The following is a 16,097-nucleotide window of genomic DNA, read 5'->3' on the forward strand; positions in this document are numbered from 1 at the left end:
AGCACTTACTCTGTGCAGAGCAAGGTACTAACAACTTGGGAGAGTACAGTATAGCCTGATTAATTTGCATCTACCCCAGAAATTAGAACAATACGTGCTTAACGAATACAGCATAGTCTAGTGGATAGAGCATGGGCCTGGGAATCAGAAGGATCTGGGTTCTAATCCCAGCTATCACTTGTCTGCTGTGTGACCTTTGGCAAGTCACTTAACTTCTATGGGCCTCAGTTACCTCATTTGTAAAATGGAGATTAAGACCGTGAGCCCTATGTGGGACAGGCACTGTGTCCAACTTGGTTAGCTTGTATCTACTTCAGAGCTTAGAACACATAGTAAGTGCTTAGCAAATACCATCATTATTATTATTTTTTCAAAAAACAAAACTGGTGTTTCAGCCCCCCAGAGGCTTCCTCTCAACTCAACTGCTCAATCTGGGCCTCTTGCCAAGCTGGCTGATCTCAGACCTCTCCTCTTGCCCATCAGCTTGGTCTTCATTTATTTGCGGAATGAGCCCCATCTCAGGGCATTCTCAGTGGGGCTGGGTTCCCCGCTACCAGGGAGGGTGTAGGAAATTAAGATTAAAGTCATGGCAGACATCTTATTCATCGTCTTTCTCTTCCTTGTTTGCTGACCCCTTCCAAGGCGGAGTATAAACCATTCTGTTCAAAGGAACCATAACTCAAATCTAATGTTAAGACTTTGTTTAAGAAAGCGCTTAACATTTTTCTTCTCCTGTCCTCTGGAGCTACATTTCAAGTGCTTAATCATCTTTATGGCCCCCAAACATTTGGAATTTATCGGAAACATTTAAACTGGGTTGAAAAGCGAAAACAGAGTGTCCTAAATTCAGGGTAAATTCTTATTCGCTTTATGCATGTTAATTTACGACTTGACAGTGATTTCAAGGTTTTAACTCCAATCCTGTAGGACTTGTATATTCTGCTTATTCTCCCTTGTTTTCTTCTTAGGGCCAAATCAATCGTTTCATCCACATATGCAGCAGGGTTCCTTTCTCTGCATAACTTTGAGGCCCCTTCTTCAGAGTTCCAGTGGTTTGGTTCACCTTAGCTTGGCAAATCCTGAGGAGAAAATGTCTCATGAATGATGTCATGCCCTTATAAGGGTACTGCAGTACCCTTTCCTGGCTAGGACCACCCACTATATCCCAGGCACCGTGTGCGTTCTGCTGCCGTGCTATTAAGAAGACTTATGCAAAGAGATGAAATGGTTATGTGGAGAGGTAAACCGATGCAAGGCCGAATGGATTTAAAATCACAGAAACTGCAGGGCTGGATTCCCATTATCTCTTCTTAAAGACGAAGAAAGGCAGAGAGAAACGGTTGGAAATCTAATCTCTAGAAGGCACATCAACTTCTGTTAGGAGGATAAAACCAGAGGATCAACTCTGGTTCATAAAATCATAAAGATGGGAGGGACCCCAGGATGGAGCCCACTGCCTCCAGGCCAATTGTTCTGTTTAAGAAAATTTCCAAGAGTAAGAAAATCCGATTTCTCTAAGCTCCTTGGAAACTGACCTTTTCTGTGCACTCTACAGTGCTTAGTACAGTGCTCTGCACTAGGTAAGCACTCAGTAAATACCACTGAATGATTGACTGTTTAAGGTAGCTGTAAAATGGTGCCTTTTGGAATTCCACATAACTAGTCACTTCACTTCTCTGTGCCTCAGTTATCTCATCTCTAAAATGGGGATTAGGACTGTGAGCCTCACATGGGACAATCTGATTACCCTGTACCTACCCCAGCGCTTAGAACAGTGCTCTGCACATAGTAAGCGCTTAACAAATACCAACATTATTAATAGCACTATTTCCCATTTTCAGCGTGTCTCCTAGAGGAGTGAGGTCTCTCATTCCCACACTGCCTCTCCCCCTCTCTGTAGTGCCTGTAACTTGAGTTAGAACCAGCTGGCTTACAAAGGTTTTCTCTTATGCCTTGCTGAGAGGAAGGCAACAAAGGTGACAGGCAAGCTGTCTCTGGGCCACATCTACAGGAGCTCTTTCAACCCCAGCTACTCTTCGGGACTTTGATCCAGGCTCCATCAGAATCACAGCTTTGAAGCCAAGATGGTTAAGGTGGAGTGGCTATAGGAAAGAGTCGGCATGTTCAAATTGGTTTAGCGAAGCGGAGTCTTCAACTGAATTTTGGAAGCCCTGAGCCTATTTCTCACCTCTCAGGGTCACACCTGGAGAGTTTCCAGTACTCTACCGGTCTCGACTATGGGAGGGAGAGTCAAGAAGAGGCATATCCATTCCATTCCTAATTTGGCCAGTGGCTAGTGAGTGGAAGGCAATCTGCTACAAATCAAAACTCACCTATGCTGGGCAGCAGTAGCATGAGAGAGAGTGGAGGGTGGAGACTCAAGTTTACTGCACAGAAGAAAGCAATGGCAAACCACTTCTGTATTTTTACCAAGAAAACTCCATGGTTACACTATCAGAACTACTGCAGCTGGAGATGGGGCAGTCTGGGAGAGACGTGTCCATGGCGTCACTATGGGTCAAACATGACTCGACAGCATAAGACAACAAGAACAAAGCCTATTTTTGCTGTCAGTTTACATGCCTGTTTTTAGGATGATATAAATTATTATTACTATTGTGATAACTGTTAAGCACTAGCTGTGAGCCAAGCACTGTACTAAACTCCAGGGTAGATACAATGTACACAGAATGTATACAGTCTCTGCCTTCCTTGGTTTTACAATCCAAGAGGGAGGGTTAATTGGCATTGAATCCTCATTTTATAGATGAGGAATCTGAGGCACAGGGAAATAGAACTATTTACCCAAGGTCACCCAGCAGGTGAGTGGAGAGGGCAGGATTAGAACACGGGTCTCCTGACTTCAGGTCTATGCTCTTTCCACTAAAGATGAAGGTTCCAGGGCCTCTTGGACCATACTGGCTTTTAGCGGTAACATCAAGTGACCGGTCAGATTGCCCTGAGATCCATGGGTCAATCAATCAGTGATATTTATCAAGTGTTTATTGTGTGCAGAGCACTGTACTAAACACTTGGCAGAGTACAATACATGAGTTGGTAGACATGTTCCCTGCTTACAAGGAGTAGATAACAGAAAAAAGTGGACAATCACAGATGCTCTTCAATACAACTTTCCTAGGTAGGGCAAGGGTGAGAAATAGTAGCAGGTTACCCATATAGTTGTTCATGGTGAATGGAAGGCAATCCAAAGGAGAGCAGGGAGGGAGATGCTCTGAAGGTACGTCGGGATACAGTTTCTGCTTAATAGATGGCATTGCCGTTAATGACCATAACATAATCAGGAGATTGAGCTCGGGTAGTTCTGAACCTCAAGGAAACACCACCTCTAACAGTGCAATATGGAGGTGAGTTGTTGAGAAGTCTGAGAGGCAGCAATCAGGAGCAAGATTCTGGACCAGTCATTCAATCGTATTTATTGAGCACTTACTGTGTGCACAGCATTGTACTAAGTGCTTGGGAGAGGTCCATATAACAATGAACAGACACATTCCCTGCCCTCAGTGAGCTTACGGTTTAGAGTGTGAGAGAGACATTAATATAAACTACAGTCCAAAATGTTTGATTGGACTGGAAGTGCTTGTATCTACCACAATGCTTAGTACAGTGCCTGGAACATAGGAAGTGCTTAACAAATACCATCAGAGAGAAGGGTAAGTGGCAGAGCCAGAGATAGTGAAAATGGTCATAGTTCATCTATAGAACTTTCTGCCATACCCACATATATGAAGTGTGTATCAAAATCAAGTGTGTCCTTTTGAATGGGGAAGACAACTGCCGCCTGAATGTTTGAGGGTTAGAGAGCTCCAGTTAGCTAGGGTTTGAGAGGAATTTGTTTGGAGTTCTTCAAATGCTGAATGGTTTTCCAACGATCCTGGATCAAAAAAGAGTATCCGTTGAGCTCCTTTCGTGTGCCTCTTGGTGAAGCAGAACAGATGGAGGACAAACAATCATTGCCCACAAGGAGCTGACAGTCTGAAGTTGAGACAGGCAGGTCATAACTTAAAGTTAATAATAATGTTGGTATTTGTTAAGCGCTTACTATGTGCAGAGCACTGTTCTAAGCGCTGGGGTAGACACAGGGGAATCAGGTTGTCCCACGTGGGGCTCACAGTCTTAATCCCCATTTTACAGATGAGGTAACTGAGGCACAGAGAAGTGAAGTGACTTGCCCAAAGTCACACAGCTGACAAGTGGCAGAGCCGGAATTCGAACCCATGACCTATGACTCCGAAGCCCGTACTCTTTCACTGAGCCATGCTGCTTCTCTAAAAAGTTAAGAGGAAGAAGGACCTAAGTAGCAGAGCAAGTAAATCATTACGTTCAGAAGGGCAACAGGTGGCTGTGAATACAGAAGCGCGCTTGAGGTCATGCCAAAGTACTGAGATGATAATTTGGAAGATGTAACTTGGGTAGAAAAAAAATGAAGCAGGGAAAGTTTCCTGGAGGAGGTGGCATTTCAGAAGGGATTTGAAAATGGACAGGACTGAGCTCTGAAGGATTTGAAAATAGGAGGATAGGTGGGAACCAAGGGTCGGCAATGGGAGAGTCAGGAATGAAGGCTACTGAATGTGCAGGCAAATCCTAACTTCTCTATCCTATTCCCAACCTACTGCATCACCTATGCACTTTTACCCTCACCCACAAAGCACTTAGGAACTTCCCCCTTCCCTCCCCACCCCACACAAAGCTTATGTACATATCCTTGAGCTGATTCTTCTGCCTTCCGTAGTTTATTTTAGAGTCTGTCTCCCCTGTTAGACTGTAAACTCCTTGAGGACAGGGATCTTATCTACTAAGTCATTCATTCAATCATATTTATTGAGCGCTTATTGTGTGCAGAACACCGTACTAAGCGTTTGAAAATTACAATTCAGCAACAAATAGAGACAATCCCTGCCCACAACAGGCCCTATTGTACTCTCCCAAATTCTTAAGACACTGTTCAGAGTAAATACCATTGATTCTTTGAAATTCTACCTTTCTCTTTCCCCAGCATCACCTCTTCTGAGTATTTCCAGTTTGTGGCCTTTCAGTCTCTGTCTCTCGTCCCTGCTAACATACCTTGCCAAACTGCTCCTGCCAAACCTGTTCTCCTTCCTACTTAGACTGTGGGCCCCATGAGGGACAATGGCTTTGTCCAACCTTATTATTTTGTATCTACCCCGCATTTAGTGCAGTGTATGGCACAGAGGAAGCACTTAACAAATATTCACTATTAATATTATGAGATATTATTTTTAATAATAATAATAATAAATGGTTTTCCTCCCAGTTCAGACAAAAGTCACAACACCAGCCTCCCCCTCCCCACCCAACAAGAACAGAAAGCCTATCTGTTATTTGATTAGTCCGCACAAGGGTCAGCAGGGAGATCTCTGGGACCAGAGTCCCCCAGAGTTCTGATGGGTGGGGACAGAATAGCTTGAATCTGCCACCAGCTCAATCCAATTCCCTTTACGCCTCCTTAGGGAGGGATCCGGTAGCCTAAGGTCAGAGGAGCAGCCTGCCTGATGAAGTGACCTTGACCTTTGCCTGACTTTCAGCTCCTGGGAGACCCTGTCTGAGCTCAGCCATTGGAAACCTTCCACTGGAAAGCTACACTCCCGTTTCCCAAATATCCCTTCCTTCCACATGTCAAATTGCCTTTAGATTTCAGAAACAGACCACTCTTTCCCCACAGCACAACAAATGCATCATTTCTTATGGAGCCCTAATTAAGCCCTGGAGAAGCATCTACTTAAATCTGCAGCATAATTAGTACTTAATTTTTCAAAAAGCTAATGAAAGGGTCTTTCTAGATGCCTAAGAAGTTGTCACTTCATAGTACTGTTCAGTTTGAACATTTGGAGATATTAACTTGGGAAATAGTTTCCTAACAGAAAGGAGAGGGAAGGTGTGGGAAAGGAAAATGTGACTCTTTATGAGGAAATGAGCAAAACAAGAGACTCGGAAAGAATTGCCAGAAGGATTTTTTTTTTAAATTTCCTCTTAGCATAAGCTCCACCCTCTAGGTTAGAAGTCCCAAAAGTAGAAACTCTAATAAAGAATAATAATAATATTGGTTTGTTAAGCACATACATACTATGTGCCAAGCACTGTTCAAAGCAGTGGGTCAGATATAAGATAATCAGGATGTCCTACATGGGACTCACAGTCTATATGGAGGGATAACAGCTATCTTATCCTCATTTTAAAAGATGAGGAAAGTGGGGCGCAGATAAGTGGCAGAGCCAGGATTAGAATCCAGGCCCCCTGACCCCCAGAACCATGCTCTTTCCACTAGGTATTTGTTTAGCGCTTACTGTGTGCCAGTCACTGTATTAAGCAATGGGGTGGATACAAGCAAATCGTGTTGGACACAGTTCCTGTCCCCCGAGGGGCTCACAGTCTCAATCCCAAATTTACAGATGAGGTAACTGAGACATAGAGAAGTGAAATGATTTGCCCAGGGTCACACAGCAGACAAGTGGCTACGTCAGGCTGATGTCTACTCCATTCTGCCTTTTGGCCTTTGCAGGTAGGTAGAGTCACACCTGATAAATCACATCTACACAGTTTAGATAGCAGAATCCAGTCATCTCCAAAATAAATGTCACTAATCCCCCTTCTACATCCTATGCATCCAGAAGTGTCTACATGGTATCCACCTGGAAAGGCAGCTGGGCCACTCAGGCAACACTTTCATTCACATATCCCAGCACTTAGTACTTAGTAAGTGCTTCATAAATGTTATCATCATCATCATCACTGTGCTCCTGGAGGCTCAAGAGCAAATCCAACTGTACTCTGACCGTGTTTTCAGGGAATTATGCAAATGGTCTGGAAGCACTGAGAACTCCTGGTTGAAAAATCTAGCTCTAGTTCAAGTATATGAAGCCATGATGAGCTGGGTGTCCAAATAATCCAGATTATTTGTGTTGGATAGATATGGCTTCAGTGCACTAGACACCTAGATTAGAAGACCCTCTCAAAGGTCCCTAGTGGAATATAAATTTAGATATTAATGCCACTTCTGATATTATTATCATCCACATCCTCTCTTGAGCTTGGGAATCCCTCCCGCTTCAACTCCCATTGTCTTCTGCGTCACCCTGACTTGCTCCCTTTGCTCTTGCCCCCCTCCCAGCCCCACAGCACTTATGTTTATATCTATAATTTTATTTATTTGTAATGATGTCTGTTTACTTGTATTGATTTCTATCTCCCCTTTTCTAGACTGTGAGCTCATTATGAAAAGGGATTGTCACTTTTTATTGTTGAATTCTACTTTCCCAAGTGCTTAGTAAGTGCTCTCCACACAATAAGCAGTTAATAAATATGATGATTGAAGGAATGAATGAATGAATCTGACAAACCAGCACTCGTCCCATCTTCAAAGTCATCCTGAAATCACATCTCCTCCAAGAGGCCTTCCCTGATTCCTCATTTCCCCACCCCATTCACCTTCTTGTGATGACCAATTCCACCAGCTCCCATGCTTAGGAGAGGGAGGAGAAAACCAGAAGAGTCATTCTGTGAGATCCCTCCCTGAAGACATAGCTGAACAAATCATAAGGGAGAGATTGGGGAGGAAGTGGAGGGGCCAGATTAGGTGACGGAAGAGACCATCGGCCATCTTGAGGTGAGGGAAGGTGAGTTGTGTGCCTGAGAAAGCAAAGCACTGGGAGAACTAGTACTACGGGCTCTGGATGGACCCAGGGAGGGATCAGAGAGGATCCCTGCTGATTCAGAGTTCAGTGGCCAGGACTCTGGAGGACCAAGGCTCCTGCCCCTAAGGAGGAGCCATGGGATGCCTCCAAGGAAGTATAGAGGGTCCTGGGGGTGAGGGAGAAAGAGAAGATCCACGGAAAAGAAGTGTGAAATGGATTTTCTTGTTTGTGTGTCACCTGGTTAACAATTTATTAAACACTGCTGAGATCTTAGATCTTGGTGTCTGTAGTAGGGGATAGGGAAGAAGTTCAGGGTATTAGGAAAACACACCGACCGGGTTAACATGGGCTTGGGAAGGAGTGCTTTGTCCATGGGGCTCCTGCAGCGAGCCCACCGAAGGGGGTGGTAGCCTAGGCCCCAGTAACCTCTAGACCTTTGGGAAAACATGTGGGCTTCTGTCATAGAGTGGAGGCAGCATTAGGGATGTGGTGATTTAGGACTTAGGAAGCAGTGAGGAGGAGGAGGAGGACCTATATTAGAAGGATGGGAGAAGCACCAGGGTCCAGGTGCTCCTAAATTGACAATGGGAATTCTTTTGAGAAGCAGCTTGGCCTAGTGGATAGTGCAAGGGACTGGAAGTCAGAAGGTCATGGCTCCACCACGTGTCATCTGTGTGACCTTGGGCAAATCACTTAACTTCTCTAGGCATCAGTTGCCTCATCTGTAAAATGGGGATTAAGACTGTGAGCCCTATGTGGGACAAGGACTGTATCCAACCGGATTACCTTGTATCTACTCTAGCGCTTAGAACACTGACTGGCACATAGCAAGCACTAAAAAAATACCATTATTATTATTATTAGGGCCTGGATTTAAGGCTAAAAGCCCCTATTAACATTGCACCACTGAAGCTCTTAGACATCTCAGCCCCCATCGTACTTCTGTAAATATCCTTATATTCTACCATTTTCCCTACCTGCAATTTATCTTAATGCCTGTCTCATCCTCTAGATTAAAAACTTCTTGAGGACAGGAATCCCATCTTCCAACTCTGTTGAGCTGTACTCTTCTAAGCACTCAGAGCAATGTTCTGCACATATGAAATGCTCAAAGAATACCATCAACTGACAGATTGATCTCCAGGGAAAAGGTTGCATGACTTAACCAAACAGTTTCTTTGCTTGGTATAGTCTACTCTGAGAATGAAAACAGCCTTTTGCAGGCACAGGGAGGCTGCGAGAAAAATCAAACAACTCTCTTCACTTTTGATCTTCTTACTAACAAGGATAGCCAGGGGCTGAGAGGTTTGAAGAGTGGTACCAAAGCCTGTTTCGTCCTGCAAAAAATGGAGAGTGCCAGCTCTTTTTTTTTTAACTGGTATTTGTTAAGCACTTACTGAAAGCCAGGCCCTGTTCTAAGTGCTGGGACAGATACAAGGTAATCAGGATGGACACAGTCCCTGTCCCACATGGGGCTCACAATCTCAATCCCCATTTTACAGATGAGGTAACTGAGGCACAGAGAAGTAAAGTTATTTGCCCAAAGTCACACTGCAGAAAAGTGGCAGAGCCAGAACTAGAACCGAGATCCTTCGGCTCCCTGGCCTGGTCTCTATCCATTAGACCACACTGCTTCTTTTAATACCACATCCCTGACAGTACATTCTTCCTCGTTCCACAGTCAGGCCTTGAAGAGACTTCCCAGGGTTCTCACTTATCTCAAAGGCAATCCCCCTAATGTGGATGAGAAATAATCATTAGGACAGTCTTCTCCAATCCGGGTAGGGGAGACCTGTCTTAGTGCAATGGGGAGATTCTGTGTCTGTGGAAGGTTCGCCTGGACTTATTTAGAAACAGCTAATTAAACTCTGGAGTAAACGTCCCATCAGAGTCCCTAATTGGTAGCATATGATTATTAGCAGCTAATTAAGTCATCCCTCAGCGTTTTAATTTACATTTGTCATTGAGCCCTCTGAATTTACAGCTCTAGGGTTAAGGATGCAGCTAAATTCTGCCGCCAAGTTCTTTAGAAAGCCAAGTTCATCGTCAACTTGGTTCGGTCCATTAGGCTGATGGAGTTGTGCCAAGGTGAGCAGTTAAAGGTGGATGCTAAGCCCCCACAAAACTGTGACTATACAGATATAACCCAAGTTACAATGACACTACCATGTGATCACCCCGAGGATTCAACCAATGTTGTTTGGTGCCTTACCCCAGGTTGCAATAGTAATTGTGGTATTTGTTAAGTACTTAATATGAGCCAAGCCCTATACTAAGCCCGGGGGTAGATACAACTGGATGAAGTTGGACTCAGTCCCTGTCCAATATGGGGGTCACTGCCTAGAGGAGAGGGCCAACAGTTAGTTAATCCCCTTTTTACAGACAAATTGAGGGAAAGAGAAACTAAGTGACTTACCCAAAGTCATTCATTCATTCAATACTATTTATTGAGCGCTTACTATGTGCAGAGCACTGCACTAAGCGCTTGGAATGTACAATTCAGCAACAGATAGAGACAATCCCTGCCCAGTGATGGGCTCACAGTCTAATCGGGGGAGACAGAGGGACAAAAACAAGACAACATAATCACGATAAATAGAATCAAGGGGATGTACACCTCATTAGCAAAATAGATAGGATAATAAAATATATACAAATGAGCACAGTGCTGAGGTGAGAGGGAGGAGCAGAGGGAAAGGGGGCTTAGCTGAGGGGAGGTGAAGAGGGAAGGGGGAGGAGCAGAGGGTGGAGGGGGAGCAGAGAGGGAGCAGAGGGAAAAGAGGTAGCTCAGTCTGGGAAGGCCTCTCGGAGAAGGTGAGCTCTCAGTAGGGCTTTGAAGAGGGGAAGAGAGTTAGTTTGGCAGAGGTGAAGAGGGAGGACGTTCTGGGACAGCGGGAGGACATGGGCCAGAAGCCGACAGCGGGATAGGCATGAACGGGGGACGGTGAGGAGGTGGGCGGCAGAGGAGCGGAGCATGCGGGGTGGGCAATAGAAAGAGAGAAGGGAGGTGAGGTGGGGGGGCAAGGTGATGGAGAGCCTTGAAGTCTAGAGTGAGAAGTTTTTGTTTCGTGCAGAGGTTGATAGGCAGCCGCTGGAGGTTTTTAAGGAGGGGAGTGACATTCTCAGAGCGTTTCAGCGGGCAGCGGAATGAAGAATAGACTGGAGTGGGGAGAGACAGGAGGAAGGGAGAGGAGGCTGACACAATCCAGCCGGGATATTATGAGAGCTTGTACCGGCACGATAGCCGTTTGGATGGAGAGGAAAGGGCAGATCTTGGCGATATTGTAAAGGTGAGACCGGCAGGCACTGGTGGCGGATTGGATGGGTGGGGTGAACGAGAGCTCATTCACACAGTAGACAAGTGGCAGAGTCAAAATTAGAACTCAGATCCTCTGACTTCCAGCCAGTGTGCTCTTTCCACTAGGCCATGCTGATTGTCTACAACCACCCCACAGTACAACCATTCTGGGGATACCACTGATGTAGCCGCATGATGTAGTGGATAGAGCACGGACCTGGGAGTCAGAAGGCAAGGGTTCTAATGCTGGCTCTGCCACCTGTCTGCTGTGTGACCTTGGGCAAGTCACTTCATTCCTCTGTGCCTCAGTTACCTCATCTGTAAAATGGGAATTGAGAGTGTGGCCCCCACATGGGACAGGGACTTTATCCAACCCAAGTTGCTTATATCCACCCCAGCGCTTAGTACGGTGTCTGGCACATAGTAAACACTTAACTGATACCATAATTATTACTATATTATTTCTAACCTTAACCTGGTTATATACCCATCTGACCCACAAACAGTGAGTGGCCGTTGAAGGAAAAATTGCCCCTAATTTGTGTCAGAATTTCAAGTCACTGAAGGAGCTCCTAAGCAGAAAACCAAAGCAGTTGCTGAAATGGAGAGGCAACTTCAAATAGACATGAACTAGGCAGATGTTTGATACTACTCGTTTAGAGGAATCATCAACCAATGAGAACTTTATCAAACTTTGACAATTGGATGCATCACTGCCAGGGACCAAAACAAATAGAGTTATGCTTTCAGCTATAATCTTGGGATTAAAAACTCTCAAATCAATTTTCACAAAAGTGGATGAATGTATAAATATGATTAAAGACATCCTTATGGTTAGAGTTAAAAGATGCACACAAGTGTTTAGAAGCTTTCCCCCCACCCCCACTTGCCAGTTCAGTACTTCCATGTCACTCTGGTTATCTTGTTTTTACCCCCAGCACTTAGTATAGTGTTTGACACATAGTAGTGCTCAACAAATTCCAATCCATCAATGGTATTTATGAGTGCTTATTGTATGCCAAGTACTGAACTAGGCACTTAGGAGAAGACAATACAATCAAGCTGGTAATCAATCAATCAGTTGTATTTAATGTATCTACCCCAGCGTTTAGTACAGCGCCTGGTACATAGAAAGCTCTTACCACATACAATTTAAAAAAAAACTGAATCCATAGAGCCATTTGCTTCTTGTTAAAAATGGTGAGCTTGGCAACTAGTTTTTAGAGAAGAAGAGAAATAATCTCAACTTTAGTTAATGCCAGCAGAGTGGTAACACCACCAAAGTCCACCTCCTGTGACTGTTCATTCATTCATTCATATTTATTGAGCTCTTACTATGTGCCAAAGCACCGTACTAAGTGCTTGGGAGGGTGCAATACAAAAACATACACATTCCCTACCCACGATGAGCTCACAGTCTAGAGGGGGAGACACACATTATTATACATAAATAAATAAATAAATAAATAAAAAGATATATATGTGTGTTGTGGAGATGGAAGGGAGGATGAATGAAGGGAGCAAGTCAGGGTGAGCAGAAGGGAGTGGGAAAAGAGTGAGGAGGGCTTAATCAGGGAGGGCTTCTGGGAGGAGATGTGCCTTCAAGGAGATGTGCCTGGGCCCAAGGATCCTGGGATTCTTGTCCAAGGTCACAAAGCAGACTGGTGGCAGATCCAGGATTAGAAGCCAGATCCTCCAACTCCCAGACCCATGCTCTATCCACTAGGCCACGCTGTTTCTTCTTGTCTCCTAAGCATTTAGCACAGCATTCATCACCCAGCAAACTCTCAATAAACACTACTGATTGATTGCCATGCTCTGGAAATTGCCATTCAAACACATTTGATTCCAGCTCATTTCACCTCACACTACCCTGTGATATTGCAGTCACTGGCCTCCAGCCATCTCTTCTCAGATTTCTAAGTTGGCCCCCCCAGACTTAGTCTTCAGCCGTCTGCTTCTTTAGGAGTGACTGATGACAGCTGGTTCTCGCAACCACAAGAGGAAGTTTGAAGAATCATTTTGGAACCCCAGGTGGCCTAGATTGGCCTCTTCATTATCAGTTGAAGCCGAAGGGGTCGTGTGCATGAATTAATGTAAATATCTGCATTTCCCAAAGTACTCAAGAAAAGCCAGTTACACAGTGAAATAGTTGAGGTTAAGATAAACGGCATAATGTTTCTGTTAGCATTGCCATCAGAGAGCTCCCAGAAGGAAACCAAACTCACCGGTGGAGAATTCCCAATCAGCACAGCTTGAAGGGAAAGGACCTCTCTATTTGCCCAGCTCCACCTTCAAACAGCCCTGGGCCAGAATCTTTTATTTATTCCCTCAATCAACCAATCAGTTGTATTTATTGAGCACCTACTAAGTGCAGAGCATTGTACTAAGCACTTGGGAGAGTACAATAGAACAGAGATTACAGTTATGTTCCCTGCCACAATTAGCGTAACGCTGATGATTGGATCACCTTCCTGAAGCATTGCTCTGCCCATGTCTCTCCTTAATCAACAGTATTTATTGAGTGCTTTCTGTGTGCAGAACACTGTACTAAGTACTTGGGAGAGTACAATATAACAGAGTTGGTTAACATGTTCCCTGTCCACAGTGAGCTTATAGTCTAGAGGACAAGCTTACAGTCTACTACTTGTTCTCTGTGTCTCTTTGCATCAAACTAAAGCTCCCCACAACTGTCATCCTCAAGACTCCATTCATTCATTCATTCAATAGTATTTTTTGAGCGCCTACTATGTGCAGAGCACTGCACTAAGCGCTTGAAATGCAGCATAGCTCAGTGGAAAGAGCCCGGGCTTTGGAGTCAGAGGTCACGGGTTCAAATCCCAGCTCTGCCGCTTGTGAGCTGTGTGACTGTGGGCAAGTCACTTAACCTCTCTGTGCCTCAGTTCCCTCATCTGTAAAATGGGGCTTAAGACTGTGAGCCCCATGGGGGACAACCTGATTCCCCTGTGTCTACCCCAGCGCTTAGAACAGTGCTCTGCACATAGTAAGCGCTTAACAAATACTAACATTATTATTAAATGTACAAATCGGCATTCCTCTTCATGAGAAGCAGCACGGCCTAATGGAAAGAGCATGGGTCAGAGGCCCTTTTTTATGGCATTGGTTAAGCACTTACTATGCACCAGGCATGGTGTAGTGGATAGAGCACGAGCCTGGGAGTAAGAAGGTCATGGTTCTAGTCCTGGCTCCATCACTTGTCTGCTGTGTGGACCTTGAGCAACTCATTTCACTTTTCTGTGCCTCAGTTACCTCATCTGTAAAATAGGGATTGAGACTGGGAGCCCTATGGGGGACAGGAACTGTGCCAACCCAATTTGCTGGTATCCACCAAAGCACATAGTAGAGTGCCCGGCACATAATAAGCACTTAACAAATACCATTATTATTATTATTATTATTATTACTGAGCTCTGGGGTAGAGACAAGCTAGTCAGGTTGGACACAGCCCCTGTTCCACGACATTCACAGACTCATTCCCCATATTTCAGATGAGGTAACTGAGTCACAGAGTAGTGAAGTGATTTGCTCACGGTCTCACAGCAGACAAGTCGTGGAGATAGGATTAGAATCCAGGTCCTTCTGACTCCCAAGCCCGTGCTTGATCCACTAGGTCATGCTGCTTCTCTCCTCTTTAATCCCCCTCCACTGTCCCCTTTAACTTTTCACCATGGCTCACAGGGATAGAGAATATCTTTTTTACCTTATGTTAGTGTCCGTTTCATCTTGGGGAGGTTAAACCCATAGCCCTGGGGGAAATGCCCCCCAAATAAGAGGTGATGTCTATGTTTTTAAAAAAAACTCAGAATCTACCTATCCAATGCTCTTCCAAGGGGAGATTATTAAAGCTTTTAGCATCTCTTCCCTTGATCTGGCTTGGTGCTTTCCTATTTTGCAAGCAAATGTAAAAGATCATTGATCAGTGTTTTATAAAACAATTTGTATTTTAAAATCATTTGTTGCCCATCATGGCATGGCAAAAAGACCGTCACCTACTTCTCCATAAAATGATTGTGAGAGACTCCCACTTTGGGTAAAGATCAACCGACTCACCACCAGCTGCACACCCCGGCCTCATTTTTCATTAGGAGAGATTTCAACCCTAAAACTTCCAAGCAGCATTCTTCTTCAAAGGGTGGGGGGCAAGGCAATCCGTCGAGGCTGGAGCAGTGTGAGCTGGAAAGATTCACGGTTGTACTCTGCCAGGGTAAGCTCAGCCTTGGGCAGTGCCCCTCGGTGACTAAACCTTGTGTCTGTCAAAGCCATCAGCCCCCCAGCTAAAGAGGGGCCTGAGGGCCTGCAGTCAGCCCTCCATCTGGTTCAACTGATGCTCCGTGTGTGTCGGCAACCTCTAAAGCCACTTGGGAAGCAAGAGGATTAGAGCAGGAATGGAAGATCAGGCCTTGGAGCTCCCCGCATTCTGTTCCACTCCCCCGCCCCCGTCAGTGGCACACGGACAAGTAACCTGGGGCATGGTTTTCTGTTTCTCGCTCAGCTGACGTTAAGGAGAGGTAGCCCAATCTCTCTGATCTGGGCCATTCCATCCATTGTAGTTGATGAAGCCTGGATCCTTTTTGCTTCCTCTTCGCTCCAGCCTGGTACCAGTAATAGTAATAATAATAATAATGTTGGTATTTGTTAAGCGCTTACTATATACCGAGCACTCTTCTAAGCGCTGGGGTAGGCACAGGGGAATCAGGTTGTCCCACGTGGAGCTCACAGTCTTAATCCCCATTTTACAGATGAGGTAACTGAGGCACCGAGAAGTGAAGTGACTTGCCCAAAGTCACACAGCTGACAAGTGGTCGAGCAGGGATTCGAACCCATGACCTCTGACTCCAAAGCCCGGGCTCTTTCCCCTGAGCCACGTAGTAATACTGGCAGTAGTAGCATTGTCTTGTGCTGTCGAGTCGTTTCTGACCCATAGCGACTCCATAGACACAACTGTCCCAGAATACCCCACTCTCCACCTGCAATCACTCTGGCAGCATAGCCATAGAGTTTTCTTGGTAAAAATACACAAGTGACATTACTTTCTTCCATGCAATAAACCTGAGTCTCCACCCTCCACTCTCTCCCATGCTGCTGCTGCCCAGCACAGGTGAGTTTTG

The 16,097-nt window shown here is 45.1% G+C and overlaps 1 non-coding gene across 1 annotated transcript; it reads left to right on the forward strand.

Annotated features, from left to right (window-relative positions):
- The first annotated feature begins 2,185 nt into the window (after positions 1–2,185).
- On the forward strand, positions 2,186–2,323 carry LOC114813443. The gene has a single exon (XR_003761163.1). It is a non-coding gene; the product is annotated as a small nucleolar RNA SNORA7 (small nucleolar RNA).
- Positions 2,324–16,097: the final 13,774 nt, after the last annotated feature.

Source organism: Ornithorhynchus anatinus, chromosome 7 (genome assembly GCF_004115215.2).
Source record: "Ornithorhynchus anatinus isolate Pmale09 chromosome 7, mOrnAna1.pri.v4, whole genome shotgun sequence".
Taxonomy (NCBI): domain Eukaryota; kingdom Metazoa; phylum Chordata; class Mammalia; order Monotremata; family Ornithorhynchidae; genus Ornithorhynchus; species Ornithorhynchus anatinus.